This window comes from Acipenser ruthenus, chromosome 12 (genome assembly GCF_902713425.1).
Source record: "Acipenser ruthenus chromosome 12, fAciRut3.2 maternal haplotype, whole genome shotgun sequence".
Classification (NCBI taxonomy): Eukaryota; Metazoa; Chordata; class Actinopteri; order Acipenseriformes; family Acipenseridae; genus Acipenser; species Acipenser ruthenus.
In genome coordinates this window covers 40724939-40742462 of record NC_081200.1, presented here as the reverse complement: position 1 = coordinate 40742462, position 17524 = coordinate 40724939, and the positions used below count along the sequence as shown (strand labels likewise).

General features: G+C 40.3%; 1 protein-coding gene across 2 annotated transcripts in view; it reads right to left on the bottom strand.

The window, feature by feature from the left end:
• Positions 1-17524, bottom strand: part of LOC117417119 (phosphatidylinositol 3-kinase regulatory subunit gamma-like) — a 114918-nt gene that overhangs the window by 85844 nt on the left and 11550 nt on the right. The window lies entirely within an intron of this gene.

The window sequence follows — 17524 nt, the reverse complement described above, 5'->3', positions numbered from 1 at the left end:
ACAGCAGTTTATTAAATTGTTGATTGATTGATTGATTGATTGACCGATACCTTTAGCCACAGGTCACTTTATTGGGTAGAATTGCACAGTAATAAGCATGTTTTTCCTGTACAGGTAAATTATATCTGCTTTATGTTTTAATACAAAGGCACTTCTTGTTATTTGAATTTAAAGGAGTTTGCGGTCTTAAAACGTTCCTTGCTTAGTAATAGGCAAATGCAAAAATGAAAGAAAGAAAAAGAAAGAAAAGGAAAGAAAAGAAAGAAAGAGACAAAGAAAAAAGAATGAAAAAGCAAGCTAAATGCCATGAGCTGCTCTGTTTTCAATCTCGTGTGACAGGCGCGGTGTTCTCTGTCTTGTCTGAAAGATTAGCGCCTGTCTCTGCACTGCTTTCATTTTGCCAGCACACTCAGGGCTCAAGCCTGACTCTTTCAACTTACCATATCCAATTAAACTGTGCTCAATTGCCATTTTACTAATGGATATTACTCCCCCACTAAACCACGTGGACTAAGGACCATCACAACCCCATAGACTTACTCACAGGGATGAATGAGGAGCTCTCACATTAGAAAATGAGCTTTGAATTCCTTAGATTGTGTGTGATTGCCTGATCACAGTGACAGCTCACATAACCAACCTCTGGGTGAAAACAGCAGGTGAAGGTCCATTGTGAGTAAAGAATGTGCTCACTGATCAGGAGTGCACATTGAGGTTTAACATGACTGGATGGGAGAAACATCAACAGGGGCTTCCTGGACCAGGCTGCAAGTCACTGTACCTGTGACATTCAATGGTGCCGATACTCCATTTTTCAATCTCATGTGACAGGCGCGGTGTTCTCTGTCTTGTCTGAAAGATTAGCGCCTGTCTCTGCACTGCTTTCATTTTGCCAGCACACTCAGGGCTCTGGGGGTACCGAGGTGCTGAGCCCTTCAAATCCAGAAAGCCGGCTTCATTTACGTGGACAGTCCATTTCAAACGCAGGACACCAGCAGGGTATTACCAGGTGCCTCAGAATAAGGACCTTCAATAAGGATTGAAATGTGCACACACTTGATCCGTGTGTCCTTTATCATGACTGAAGTCTCTTCAATATGCATGAGGCAGGCAGGCTCATTGAAATCCCCTGTGATGTTCCTGTGTTAGAAACACTGCATGACAGCTCCCAGCTGACTTAAAACGTGTCTCTGGCTGCACCTGCAGTTTTTCTAATCGCTATGGACAGCCTGCTCTTGCAACCTAGGGCTTTCTAAAAGGGCCAACAACAGGAAGACATTTAAATCTCAACCAAACCTACAAGTTAAATAAAAGGTTACATTTAATAAGAAATCAGTCTATTATTTTTTTACCATTTAGTCTGACAGAATGCCATTTGGACGCACACAAAAAATAAAACAACAACAAACAGAAGTCATTTACCGGGGGGGGGGGGGGGGGTTGAGTGAAGAATATGATGTGCAGTCGGCTCCCTTAGAGAGCAATTGTTCTTTTTAAAAAATAAAAAGCGCCCAGTGCCCAGGCTAACCAACCACTCTGTTAATAAAGCGTAAGAGGGTACAATTACAGCTGCACGGCTCAGCTGACAAAAACTGCTCTCTCCTGAACACAGCCAGGGTGACAAGGCCACTGCAGCAGCATGCCTTCTCAGGGTGAAGGAGAAGGGCATTGTGGGTGAGCTGGGAGGATTGAACTCGCAGCTTCCAGGCATCCACAGCTGAAGACTGTACCACAGGGCTTGGGAGATTCCATAGCATAGCAACTGAACAGCAGCAAATGCTGGTGAAAACATTTTTTATAAACCATTCACTTTTTGTTGGAATTCGCCGTAACGATCAAAATTTTATTTTAAAAACGTAATTGAACTTTTTTTTTTTTCACACGGTGTGTGTTTTGCTTTTCAGGTGGCTGGTTTGGGTCTGTACTGCACTGTATGTTATAAAGCTACTACTAGTTTTAAAGCCCTGTCAGACTACCGTATATCTGGATTCTAATTGTCAACACCATCTGCTTGTATATATCCTGGTGCTTTGGTATGAATGCTTGTGTCATTCCCTCTTGATCCCTGTTATATCTAGAGGCAGAAAGCCTGCTTCTCAGCTTGGCTTCTGTTCTATGCCCCCTGGGTCTTTCTTGCACAGACTGGCTAGGCTAGGGAAAACATACTTGTGGTTCAGGGCACCCTATTACAGAGATCACCCCATCTATAGCATGGAAGCTGTCTGTGTGCGTGAGGACTTTGATGCAAATCATGCATGACAGTGCTACTGCTGCTGCTGTTAGCAGTACATGCTAACATTCTATCTGCAGCACAAGTCACTGGTGGTAATTGTATGCACTGTAGTCATTTCTTTATTCCTGTCATTGTTCTGAGACAAGAGACGGTCTAGGACAAGAATCTTGCATCTTACAACAAACACATTACTCAAGCATTCCACAAGGGGGAGCCCTCATTCTCTGTGAAGAAAAAAAAAAGAACTGTTGGATTGTTGCTGCGAGTCCTCGCTGGTTTGTCATAAACAATGATAATGTTTTGTAATTCCATAACATTAAAGACTGGAGCACGCTTTGCAACCTGGTGTTTGTGGATGTCTCCGTCCCTACATATGTTTGGAGGAATGCTCATTTTTTGTTTTTGTTTTTTGTTCTAGAAACATGAGTTATGTAAATGGGGGGGGGACGGGGGGGGGACGACAAACCGCAAAGCCTGACTCTTTCAACTTACCATATCCAATTAAACTGTGCTCAATTGCCATTTTACTAATGGATATTACTCCCCCACTAAACCACGTGGACTAAGGACCATCACAACCCCATAGACTTACTCACAGGGATGAATGAGGAGCTCTCACATTAGAAAATGAGCTTTGAATTCCTTAGATTGTGTGTGATTGCCTGATCACAGTGACAGCTCACATAACCAACCTCTGGGTGAAAACAGCAGGTGAAGGTCCATTGTGAGTAAAGAATGTGCTCACTGATCAGGAGTGCACATTGAGGTTTAACATGACTGGATGGGAGAAGCATCAACAGGGGCTTCCTGGACCAGGCTGCAAGTCACTGTACCTGTGACATTCAATGGTGCCGATACTCCATTTTGAAAACCCCATTGGTCAACATCAAAGTACAAAGTACAAGGGATAAAGACAAGAGAATTGCATTAATCTAATTAAGCATGAAATGTAGTTTTAAGGTCATGGAAAAGGTAGAGCAGCTTTTATAATAGAGTATATTTATATATATATATATATATATATATATATATATATATATATATATATATATATCAAAAGTTCATGTTAAATGTATCGGGGCACAAAGTTTCAGTGAACTGTTACAAAAATGTTAATTTCAAATAACAATTACCGAGCTGGAATGTAACTTTTTGTTTTGCCTGCAAATCTATTTTGTAAACAGATGATGTCTATAGCCAAACATATCTATTTTTCCAAAGTTATAAACCAAAAAAGGTTGTGAGGTTATACGAATGTGACTCACAGCACTATACTGTTTTGAAGCATTCCAGACTCTGAACAATTCCGATTAAATGCGGATGATTCTAATCAGAACTTACATCTGAATTCTCATCTGCACTCCGGTGCTGAGCAAGCAATCACAACTAATCAATTATGTAAGTGGAGAGTTGACAGAATACCTTATTTCAATGCTCATGTTAACCAGGTATTCAGAACACTAAATACAAACAAACTGCTTGTTATTTTTAGAATCTAAACAAAATGAAAGCCCATTTTAATATTCTGATATTTACATTTGACTCACTGAGTAAATGGGTTCATAGGACGCAGAGATGAGAAAACGTTTCTACTCACTACCTCTGTCAAACCTGGAGTTTTCCTGGAAGAGCCTGACTGATGAGCGAGGCTTCAATTTGTGACAGCTGCGTCGTTCCCATGTCAAAGGTCAAGAAGGACTGTCGTTGTGGAAGTTTTATTGGAGACAGTCAGCAGCCAGTCATCTCTCATGGGGAGTTGCCAGGAAACTTGGGGGTTCACATTATTCAGCATCAACAGGCATTGTGGTCCCTACTGCCAGATATTACAGTATAGACAGGTATAGAGTCAGCCCTGCAACTTATAGATGATCTCTTGGGCTTGGTTGAGTGACGCTTCATTCATCCTACTTGCAAGGTCAAGTGCTAATCAATACGTCATCGATGTGTCTGCGTCAGACAGGTACTGTAGGTGTGCAGGTTTGTTGCAGGTTTGTTGTATATATTTACATGGTTCTGGACCACTATCACAGCTGGTATATAACAAATGAATCGTCAACCCCTTTCTAATCACTGCAAAAATCACAGTTCACATTCTACATCTCATTGCAATTTGACATGCATTTTTAATTTGTTACACCACGATTATCAGATATACGCCTAATGAACAAAATAATAAGACACCAACAGCTCTGTTAGCCCATTCATATTAATAGTCTTTAAAAAACAACCTTCTATTATAAGTGGTGCACATTTGATTAACATTTGTGCTGCAGTATGGCGACGGACGTAGACCAGCTCCTACACACTGTTTAAAATCTCAGGGCTAGATTCTCAAAATTATTTACTCCAAATCGTCATTAGCATTATTTTTGTCTGAAGAGAAAAAAAATCACAAACACCACTTACAATCGTAAAAATGATTTTGGAGTAAAATAACTTTGAGGATCAAGACAGCCTAAGTGCTAAATTGTGTGCACAATGTTCGTTGAAGTCAACCCTACAACCCTACAGTTTCTGATGTTTCTTGGGCATTAGAGATCTTATTTCCCAAGCCAGCTGGCAGCCTGTGCCAACCAAAAGGTGATTTTGGGGACTCCGTGATACTCGAGCAGTAGCCTCTGGCTGAACCCTATTGCTTCCAAACTGATAAAAACTAATTCTAAAAGAACGAAGAATTAAGTTTTAACACAATGAATGGGTTTCGAAATATCAGTAAACAGTTTACGGGCAAGTGGTGAGATTACATACCTCGCCACGGAACGTGGCAAAGCGGTCATGGTGAACGACGCAGCGGAAAGCATTTATCAGACACTTCTGCTTGACTTCTCCTGCCAGCTCTATACGCAGTCCAAGGACACACAGGCCTGGGAAAGGCCGCTTGGCAGTGAAATGCCTGCAGTTATATACTACCGTTTTGTTCCAGCCAATAGAACTGGTGGATCAGAGGGGTGGAGAGGAACTGGGGCCAGATTCAGCCACATTAAAACATGCCTTTAGAATTAAAAGAAGGAAATGTTTTGTTTTTTTCTTTCCCCAGCCCACATTCTGCTCTGTCAAATTATTTAATCATCTTTCAACATTTTACAGAGCGATTTCTAAATGCAGACAGATTGAACTGGCAATGTTGTATCACACCAGCCCTCTCCCGCATGAAATCAAAGTGAGGCCTGCCAAGATCAGCAAGATCTCACAGCCTGTCTTCTTGAGTATTCTTTATTGTGACACTTTAATAAAATTGCCTGCTCGTGATGGATTAGGAGCAGTGGTGGGGTTTGTTATGAACAGTGTTATTGGCTCAATTCAAATATGTCACCCTTATCCAATAAAAGGCAATACAAGCACTGCAGCCCAACACAGGCATTTCCCAAAACCCCAGGTGAATATCTACAAAGCAACACGTTTACTGACTTGTAACAAAAGTCTTATTTTTTTCCCCCTCCAATTGTGACTGCAGCACTTTCGGTAACACTTCACATTAAAGGGTCTCTAATTCCTGTGTATTAACATATTAGTTGCTTAGTAAATACATGTATACTTACACAGAATTACAATGTTATTATGCACAGTTACAATGTACTTACGTAAATGTTTTTGCACAATATATGTAAGCACACATTTGTTTGAGAAAAGGGTTATGGTTAGGCTTAAGGTTAAGGGGGTCAGGGTTAGGCGTAGAGTTGGGGTTAGACCGTGCAAGAAGATTTACACATTAACCATCCCACTAGATTGGTACAGGGATGGTATACAAGGGCATGAGCCCTTGCCATCGATTCTGTGTATTGTTTTAGTGTCTTTGTGTCTGTGTGTCTGTATGTCTGTGCTAGGTTACTCAGACACACACACCTTCCCCTAGTGCCAATCACGGCTCAGTTTATAAGGATAAACACAGTGAAACACACAAGCACTCGGCTGCTTCAACTTCGGTCTAGACTGCTTAAGTGTTCTACGGAAATTCTTTTTTTTTTTAAACTGTAGTTTATGCTACAGTTTCGGAAAATAATCTGCAGTTTATACTTTTTTCCACAAGAACAAATCAAATCTATAAAAGAGTAGCATTTTTTCGCCAACATGAATATGGTTTAACTACAGCCTTTTGAATTAGTTTTAATTGACATTGAAAATTAAGAACAGATTCATTTCCTTAGGCAGTAAGCACAACCATGGGTAACTTTTCATTACCGGACCAACTAAGATTGAAACAAAACAGGGAATAAATCGGGTATCACTTTGTCTCTGCTTTAAAACCAAATAATGTCTAGAATATACAAGTTTCTACCATCTCTTGATAGCCAAGATAGAACCATAATTGGGTGGCTTCTAACAGAAACACAGCTGATGTCAGCTTTACAGGGATGGAAATAAGACTCCCATTGCATAGCAGTTTGATCCATTCCTGGTTTTACTAAGAGTTTAATACAACGCACCCGAGCTTGTTACCCATACACTGTGGCTACTCAAGCTGGCATGGGTGAAACTGCTATGCAATAGAAGTCTTATTTCCAGCCCTGGATTTATCAGAGATTGGTGGAGACAGAACAAAGGATCCTCATTTCTTCAAAGTCCTGCCCCCAAGGCTCCTCTAAACAACTTTCATAACCACCACCCTGATGGCCTCGACCAGCTCTGTCACGAATAAAAAAAACAACAGCGAGTCACAAAAGGACCTCACTGCAATGCCATACAAATCCAATTAGTTTTAAACAAAGATCAAAGTGGTATCAAGTCTCTTCGCCACCCTGTGTAACATTAGCCTCCAGCCCTGTCTCCCAGTCTTTTATATTGCTCTGCAGTGCTATAAATATTCAGAGAAAAGCATGTCCACAGGTGGCAGCAGCGGTAAAGACACTCAATGCAGAACCGCAGCAACAAGGCTGCTGACCAGGGGGCTCAGACACTGGGGCACAGCCCTGGCCAACCTACTTAAAAACAGCACCCATTTGATTGCTCTTGCATTTCGTAATAAACGGAAAGTGCCAGTGGTACCATCTGTCTGGAAGAACATCAGATTTACTTTACAGCTTATTGCATCAGTGCTGAAGTCAGGGTTGATAGCCACTTTTTTTTTTTTTTAATTTAGTCGTTGCCAATGATTTTTACCCCAGTTTTCTCCCAAATTTGGAATCGCCAATTGTGTTATTATTAATCCCGGTTCACTGCTGCAAGCCCCCGGTGACTCGGGAAACAGAGGATGAAACACGCGTCCTCCGAAAATGTGTTCCTGCCAAGCCATCATTTTTCACACTGCGGATCCACAGTGAAGCCACCAGACCTATAGTGCTGGAGGACAACACAGATCTGAATGGCTCCACTGCAGACCCACAGGCGACCCCATCAGCCACAAGGGTCTCTGATGCACGGTGAAGCGTGGATTGCCCTGCCAACCTAAGCACTCCCTAACCAGGCAGAGCTCGGCCAATTGTGTGCCGCCCCCTAGGAACCCCCGGTTACGGTCGGCAATGACAAAGCTTGGATTCGAACCTGCGATCTCCAGGCTATAGGGCGCATCCTGCACTCCACACGAAGCGCCTTTACTGGATGTGCCACTCAGGAGCCCCAGGGTTGATAGCCACTTAAATTCCTCGGAACAATACTCATTTCTTTGTTGTTGCATTATAGTGAAGGATCGCTGTATTACTATTATTTTTCATGGACGCAGCAATTTATGCTTCTAATAACAGACTTTGCTCTTTTAAATCACAAGCCTTCTCAGCAGGGTTGCTCTGTACAGCTGTTTGATTAGTCCTGGAGGCGGATTTGTGGGTTGCTGAAGGGAGTTCATATGGGCTGCTACATACCTGACAAGATTAAAAAGTCCTTGCAACAGCGGAAAGCAGCCCTAGATGCTGAGCTCCTAATGGTAATAATATCCGAAATGACCAATCCCTACTACCCCTAACTTGTCTGCCAAACAATTCTGCATTAATAATGAGAAAGAAAAGAAAGAAATACAGTTTCCCCAGAGGAGTTAGGATAAAACAGGGGTTCAGCTGTATTGGAAGAGAGACTAGAAAGAATGAAAAGGGCAACATGCTGATATTGTGACTCTTCCAATGTCTTGTGACCCCTTGCCCTAACCTGCGTGTTCAGAATCCATCCTGACATACAGTTTCTTGCTAAGGAGGATCTGCCTTAAGGACACAATGTTCCCTTCAAGGCATGTTTTTTCCCTTAATGGACTGTCAATTCATTACAGTAGCTCAGGTCATTTAAAAACATTACAAGCTGAGAACAAGAGTAATGAAACTCAATCTATGCATCTTAAAACACTAATGTTACAAGCATGGCCTGTGATCACTGGTATGAATGCACTTAACCTGAGAACAACGTGTCCCTTATCTGCATCCATTTATATGTGATTAGCATGCATTTCCACATGCTCTGTGCAAAGCTAGAACTCCCTCTGCATTAATTTGTTTTTGAAGCTTTGCAGAATGATGCTGTTACTAAAACCAAGAGGAGCTTTGTTTGTCTGCACAGGGAATTCTTAAGAAGGAACTTTCCTATACGACCATCTTCCAAACTGAACCCAATGTTACCGAAACACAAAATCACAATTACTTCATGAAGCATGGGGGTCACCCTGCATTGCTGTACTACAGCTTGAAATCACTTCTATAGTTCAATTATCTACTGGAGTAGAAGCCTGCAAAGAAGGTTGTCACATTGTAGAATACATGGGGTATAGCTTACGCAAAACAAAACTGTGATCCAGGCATACAGAAATAATGTGGAAACATTCTGATTAAGTATTAGATGAAATGAAAATGAACCCCCATGAAATGCTTTAGCTCCTTTTCCAAACTGCATTATTATTATTGCAGTAAACTGTAAAAAAAGAAAAGCCAAATGTAAAGCTAGTAGTGAACGCATGGTAATAAATACTTGGGAACTATGGTACAACATGATAAAAAAACACATTGTACAGAACAACAACTGCATAGCACTGGGATGATAAAACATTGTTAATTGCAAAATTATCATGCAGATAAACTTTTATAAGGGAATGGGCAACTAGACTGCTGTTTAAGCCTGTTTAAAATTGCCCTGATAGTGGATGCATCAACACCCTGTGTTGTTCGTTTACTACTCAAGACAGTGTGGAACTGGGGGACACAGTGTGCTGTAGTCCTGGATAGAGTATAAAATATCTTCACACCCAATAAAAAGCACAGAAAGCCACCCACTCTCCTTCTCATAAAGGCTTCCCAATCCAACCATTAACACGATCACTGGGGAGGCTGATGATGGGAGCAGCTTGATGGTTGTTAGTCTAATGACCTCATAGTGACTGGGCAGCATGAACCAAGGTTGGACCGGTAATGATGTTAACCCCTAAAACAGATAAGCCCATTTGCCACCTTTAGCCGACAAGCGTTTTCAAAGCCATTAGTTAATGAAAGGAACATTAATTAACCCAGTCCTTACACAAGGTGGCCTTCAAACATCTGCAACAACAGCCAGCAGGGAAGGAGAGTCCAGCATACTCCATCCCAATCAATCAGATCAAGGAGACGCCCTTCATTATGCAGTGTGGAGTAGTGGTTAGGGCTCTGGACTCCTGACCGGAGGGTCGTGGGTTCAATCCCTTGTGGGGGACACTGCTGCTGTACTCTTGAGCAAGGTACTTTACCTAGATTGCTCCAGTAAAAACCCAACTGTATAAATGGGTAATTGTATGTAAAAATAATGTGATATCTTGTAACAATTGCAAGTCGCCCTGGATAAGGGCATCTGCTAAGAAATAAATAATAATAATAATAATAATAATAATAATAACCCCAGCTGTCAACTGACTGCCCGAGGATATCAGAAAACACCACACAAATCAGCTTACTTACAAGGAAAAGTGAACATCAATTGTGATAAAATACAAAAGATCGCTGAATCAACCTTTTAAAATGACATGAATAAATGCATGTGTATTCTTGTCTGTTTATCTGCTATAATCAACGGTTTAGCCCATGCAAGCTGAGCTTGCCCCCTCCCAGTTTAATCAGCCTAATGGTTTTCAATCATTACTAGCTATGTTAAAACATAACCTACAGCTCTAATGTAATACTGCTGGTAGGTTTTTAAGAACATCGATGTATAAGCTATTTTGTATAAAAGTGTATTGACGGTAATTACTTTGCCCTCAGAAAGGTCACGTAAGAGGAAAGGGGTTGTATGCTTTTTTGTTTGCAGTCAGCAGGCAGAATACCAACTATATTGTTTCCTTTTTCTTTATAGAACATGATTTAAAGGACAGCACCTTTAACAGATAGCAACCCGGCTCCTACTAGACTGGTGGTAGTATAGAGTGGACCTGTTCTTTCTGTGACATCATGAAGTCAAGCGAGGAAGTGCAAATTAAGATTAGCAATTGACCCTCCCAATAGCACCCATCTTGTGATGCCTGAATATAAAATCCCCTTTGAGACCTTACAGGGTTCACTCATATAATTACTGCTTGAAGGTGTATTTTAACATTCTGTCAGTCAAGTTACGCCCTCATTGGAGCCTATTAGCAGCAACTAGCAGAATTTTTGCTGAGAGTGTAGACAAATGACAAGCACTCTAAATGTTTAAAGAGCCTGCAAAGTCCCCACAAAAGAAAGGGAGAACAGAGAGAAAACGGAGAACTCTCCGGATTCTGTCCGGTTTGAACGATCACCCCACCCCAACTTCTAGCTGAAAGTCAAATTTTCACCATTAATTCTGTTTTTTAATCACCATAGAAAAAAAATGCCTAGAAGTAGTTGCTCTGTGCATTGAATGATTCAGGGTTAGGGTTAAGGTTGTCTTCAGTTCAGATGACGAAGATGTGGAGTTTGGTGGTTTCAGATGATACAGACTGTGCAGTCTGATTGATTGCAGTGTGGAGTAGTGGTTAGGGCTCTGGACTTCGTGGGTTCAATCCCAGATGGGGGACACTGCTGCTGTACCCTTGAGCAAGGTACTTTACCTAGATTGCTCCAACCTTATAAATGGGTAATTGTATGTAAAAATAATGTGATATCTTGTATTAATTGTAAGTCGCCCTGGATAAGGGCGTGTGCTAATAAATAAATAATAATAATTACGCTTTCCTGTTACGCTACAATCCATTTTTTGGATATTTATTTTTTTTAGACACTGCAAGAGCTTGTAACTCAGGCACCATTATTTTGTATTGTACATTTTAATACAAAGTGATACTCTGGATGTTCATTTATTATTTCATGTTGTGTTTTCACACTGGACACTGGAAGTTCTTACATGCAGAGATTATGTAAAGCCCTTATTTTAGTGGAAAATTTCATGTGTTTTATATATTTTTTAAATGCAGAGACTTTTATTTTAGCATTTTTCACCTACAAATGCAGCTTTAAAGTTTAATGTTTGTTTTGTGAAAAGATTTGAAAATGACAAAAAGGTGGACACACTGCAGGAGCTTTGAATTGTCATTAAACATGTTAACTGCACTTCCTGATTCTTCAGTGTGACTGTGTGCTGTGCTATATAACTCATTTTTAAGCATGCCTAATTGTAAACGTAATCTATCTATCTAATGTTTAAAATACTCGCTCTTCAATAATTCCTGCAATTTCCCCTGCCTGAGTCAACGCCACCCCCTCTTCTTGCAAAATCACTTTATTGTATCAAAAAATCAATTACATTTACAGTACTTCACGAGAGAAATAAATCTAGATATAGTTTTTTCCACATGTGAAGCTGCCAGACCCTTATGTCTCCACTGCTTAATTTTTTTTAAACCCATAACTCAAGAGAGACTCCTGTCCAGAAAGGTTTGCATTCCATGTCCTGCCAATCACAGTGGAGTGCATCCATGTACAAGAGAGCACTGCTGAACAGAAGAAATAAAAACATCTCCAATCCATCAGTCTAGATGGTGCACAGCATTCCAACAATCAGTGGAAAACCTGACATTTGAGTTTTTACGAGGGCTAAAACTCGCTGCAACCCTTACAGTGGCTGCAGTCCTTAAAGTATCTTAAGTGATTAAAATAATTAGCATTCAATAATTGCAACGATCCTTACGGAGTATAACGTGCACTTTGTGTATAGTACACACCCTGGGTATAAGGCACATGACTTATCAGCCTTATTAGTATACGATCATGAATACTAACCCGTAAAAAACACACATTCTCCAAAAATTCTCCAAAGAATTTGCAAAATAATTATACAACGAAAATTACAATACTTGTTTAAACTTTAAAAAAGATAGTAGCATAATAATTAAAATACCGTTTGTTTTTCTATTAAGAGCCTATATGAAAAGCAAAAACCTGCAGCAATAAATCAATAATTGTTTTTATTACTGTATTACTATTTGTTCTCTTTTATTTTAATAAAACCCCTTTAGGGCAGAACCTAATTGGAATATTACATCTCTAATATAAATTACTTGTAGGCAACTCATTATAAAATATCTTCCACCACTTGTACCTAGATTATGCATTTGGCATGTTGTTTTAGGAGCTTGCTGAGCACAGAAGAATCTTGGAATGCGCTGATGTATTGTATAATGCATTTGTAAACCTCTTAAGGATTTGTTCCAATCATGATCCCCCAGCTTATGCACAGTAGAGTACTTCACATGCTTTAGATGAGTTTGTTGTTAGAAAAAAAGACTATTTTAAAATATTGCAATTCCACTTTTTTTAAACAAGTAACTCTTGGGAAAACAAACCTACACTGTAGAAAAACTAGGCTGAAGCTTGAAGACTAATTCCCTATTATTTTGTCAGTTACTGTGTGCGTTTTATTGAAATGGGTGGAAGTGCACTGCCTAAGAGCTGTGATGTTGTTTACCACAGACATGAACACTCTTTTTTATTTCCGCAACTCGCCTGCTTGAATCATTAGCACTCCATCAGTCTGCAACGAGAGAACAGTACAGACCCATCTCTGGCACAGAATCTGTGGTAATGCAAATTACAACTGTTGCTTCACGTGATAGCCAGATCATACAATGTGTAAAATCCATTTGTCTCAGTTACAATCCCCTTGGACTGTACTGTGTTCAACTGCTGTCTCCTTTTAAGTGTGGGCAATTCAACAAAATACTTCCATCCAGTGGGTCTAGGTTGCACAGGAGTAATCCACAGAATCAAAGTTGTCATTAAAATATTAACACATTATTTGCATTAGAAATTTTTTGGGGGTAACTTGGTCCATTCAAGCTCAACCCCACCAACTTTTAACTAGGGTTTATTTTTATAAAAATAATGAGCAAAAAAATGTATTTAGCCTATTCTCCAGGGAGTGGAACAGAAAATCTCAGCTATAGATGGAAGCTCTCTGGTTTTTAGTTTTCGACCATTTCAGCTAGATTTCTATTAGGGATGCAACGGTTATGATTTTCTCAATCCCAAACCGAAACCGAACCTGGGTACTCAGATGTCTGGGGCTTGTTTTCTTTTCAGGTTTCTAAAGTGGTTTGTTGATGAAAGGTGCTGGTAGACATACACAAACACAGTCTACTTTAAACCCATTGTTAAAAATAAAGCCTCCAGTGCCCCCCCCCCCCCCAGTTTACAGTGTACATATTCTTCAGCAGCAAACACAAGAGGCAGTTATGCAATGGGAGCCTCCAGTCATCTGAGCATCTGTGAAAATGAACAGGTGTTGTTATTTTTATTCATTTGTGCACGACCATGAACCTTGGCAAGTGAGTGTGATGGTGAACAGCGGATCTCATTTGTAGCTGGTACAGGGAGGTCTGCCAGAAAACGCTTGCAGAGTCCTGCCGAGAATTACGAAACCTTCTGACGATGTTAAGAAAAGAAAAACAGTTACTGGATTTATTGCCTCAATGTATTATTGTTTGTATTATTTTTATTTGACATTTTTACTATTTCTTGACATTGCATCCTTCTTTCTGTTTTAACTGACATGTAAAGCAAATTATGATTTTTTACATAGTCTCAACTCTGCAGTACAAGAGTGTCCAGAGAAATGTCCAAGTCTGACATGTTTTACAGAACCTGGAACCCAAACCAGCCTCTGACCTATCTGATAGATGCACATCTTACAGTCTTGAGAACAGACTGACCTGGTGCTTTTAATACAGGCCATGCCAGCAGCAGAAAGCAATTATTTAATACAGCCTAAAAAAAATAAGCTTGGTTGAAATTAATGTATTTTACTGGATCTGAGCTCCAGAACCCCAGGAGCTTAACCCCAGCGTATCAATTCAAAACAGCAGCAATGCATGGGTTTTGCAAAGGCAAGCTGCACCACAATGTGGCTTCAAGCTGGGTATTTGATGCTGACCACAGTTTGCATCTGGGTTGATTTTAACAGTAGTGTAGCAGTGTACTTACCAAATCTGGCAAGAATAACTCTCCAAGATAAGATAAGGCATGTATCTACTGTGCTTTACCAACACTACCCTTTTTTTGTAAGCTTCAATTACATTGATGCCCAGCATCCCCCACACACAAAACCAGCACTCCGTCATTACCAGCCTGCCTGAATTTAAATGGATTTACTTACAACTACACAGTTACAGGGTATAAAAAAGTGCTGAAAAGTGGAAGATCTATCTGTCACAGCTTAAAGGATTTGAAGTCTTATTCCATGATCCGTCTCTAGGAGACTCTGATCCGAAGAGTTAGCAGCTTAATGCAAACAAAACAATATGATCCAGGGATCCACAAGGAGAGCACGTCCCTCTTACTCCAGTGTATTTCTTGAGGGCTGCATTGTTCATTAGAGACGTATCCTGAAGATCTCTAATGGTGCAGTATCCGTCTTTAGACATCTAGCCCACAGCTGTGCCACTTCTTTCTTTGACCTTATTAAAAGTTGCTGTGCCTTGCAATTACAGTGCGTACCAGTTTTATATGGAGGAACTGTATGCTGCCTCTGTTTATTATAATGGATCGCAGTTTATAGTCGTCTGTAATTAACTTTAGCGGTAATTAAAAACAATGAAATGCTGATGATATATTGGGGTAAGAAACCTAAAAGCTGTCTCCACTACATGCAGCTGAATAACCACTTGGGGTTTGAGCAACTAATGTTTGGATCCACGAGGCACAAGTATCCCCAACAAAGACGTTTCTCCAAAATGCACATTTCTAATCTAGTCAATAATAAAATGAGACAATCAAAATATTATAAGGGCTTGAAAATAAAAGGTATTAAGTGGAGAGCAGTGTTGTGGTCTTGGATAATCACGTTATCACATAGCCTTTATTACAAATTGATTCAGCAGCTTGTACAAGTAATGAGACTCCATTGCAAACTGAATCCCCAACCACCTGCATGTGAGAGATTTTTAAAAGCCCTTTTAAATCCATACTTACATGTCACACATCAGGAGACAACCTGACACAGAAGAAATGAAATATATAATGTATAAACTGTTTGAAAGCCTGCTTTTCACTCTTCTGATAATGTTTTATTTTTTTTTATAACAGTAATTTAAAAAAATACATATATATACTGTATGTATGTGTGTGTGTGTGTGTATATATATATATATATATATATATATATATATATATATATATATATATATATATCTTTAAAGGTGCCGTAAGATACAAGCTGATGCGCACTCCACAAGGTCAGACTGTGAGTGGGTGGATCTCAGCTTGTATCTTGCACAGCACTCTATACTGCATTCTGTATAATATATAGCTTTGATAATAGAATATAAGGATACATAGAATATATGGTACAAAGACATCATTAATACAGCTGTATGATCACATCTTTACAGAAGATTGCATTACCCTTTTTAGCGCTTGAGATAAACTTTTGGAAGACTGTTTCACTGTCGCAAGCGACATGATTTAAAAAAAGAAGAAAAAAAAGAAATTTAATCAGAGAGTGTCAACTTGCTTGACGTGTCTACGCTTCCTGGAACAGCACTAATAATTCAAAGTGATGTTCATTTTTATTCCTTCACCGGAGCTCGCAGTGCAGTTCTCATGAGTCTGTTCTGATCTACAGCTAGTCAATTATTCGGTGTCGCTGGAGTTTGCAGTCAACGGTGTGCTCCTAGCGATGCTCACTGCTGATTACAAAACAGATACTGCACTGCCGCTACCCTGGTAATTAGGGGGGGCTTGGGCAATTAAAACCCCTGTCAGAGTGCCAGCCACAATGAGCAATCATTTAAAACATCAAAATGGACGGCAGATGGTTTGAAAGGTTTCTTTCTTGTAATCCGTGGTCTATGAGGGTTCAGAACTACAGCAACAGGCACTTGTCTTGCCTTTCACATTACAATGGGGATCAGTCATTGAGTGATGGATTGCCTTTCACATTACAATGGGGATCAGTCATTGAGTGCTGGATTGTCTTTCACATTACAATGGGGATCAGTCATTGAGTGCTGTATTTTCCATGTTTTCTGAATCTGGATGCGGAGATGTGTGAATAGGTTTTAAGTCAACGTTGGTTAAAAAAGCAGCTCCCTCTGCGTGGCTAGAAGGAACGTTCTGTTGTGTGTATTCAGTGTTTTACCTTTGCAAGATGCCCTGACGGTTTAGTTTTTTCAGTGAGGGAACATCACTCTTTTAGTTTTATCATCCAGTTAGAAGCGGCAGAGTCAGACATCATGTTTTTCAACAAAGTAATACCAGTCTTGTGCTTAACCCAATTACAGCCACCCTAGTTTGCATTAACGTCAGTAAAATACGGCTGGTTTACAGCAGAGGTAATGATTTAATTAGCAGCGGATGTATTTGTTTCTATTAAAGTCACCCTGTAGGTCTGACAAGTGCTGCGGTTCAGTTTTGGCCAGATTCTCGGAAAGTTATGAGCCAATTAAAACAGTGCCTGTAAACTTTAAGGCAGGAATTACATTTGCTCACACACTAACTCTCCCTCTGTTTCACAGATGGCTATAAAACATGAAATCACTAAAAGCTGTTTTTTTAATTTTTTTATTACATATTTTATTTTACATATTATTTTGCTGTACGTTAGAGTTTCAAAGTAATGGTAGGCTAAGCACACCGTTTCATTGTGGAGTAGTGGTTAGGGCTCTGGACTCTTGACCGGAGGGTCGTGGGTTCAATCCCAGGTGGGGGACACTGCTGTTGTAACCTTGAGCAAGATACTTTACAAGATTATATTGTACAGCAGGCCTTATACAGTTCAGTGGGCGTCCTCCGATCCCACAACTGAGCCAGCTTGCTCTTCTACTGAGGTGCAGACATCAGAGAGCTCCCAGCCTCTGGAGGACGAAGGCTAGCCCTGCAGGTCTCCGTCTGAGCTCACCTAGCCAGCAGGGCCTGCTGTAGTGAGATGAGAAGCAGTTCCTGCCTCCCTAACCTGTGGGAGCGC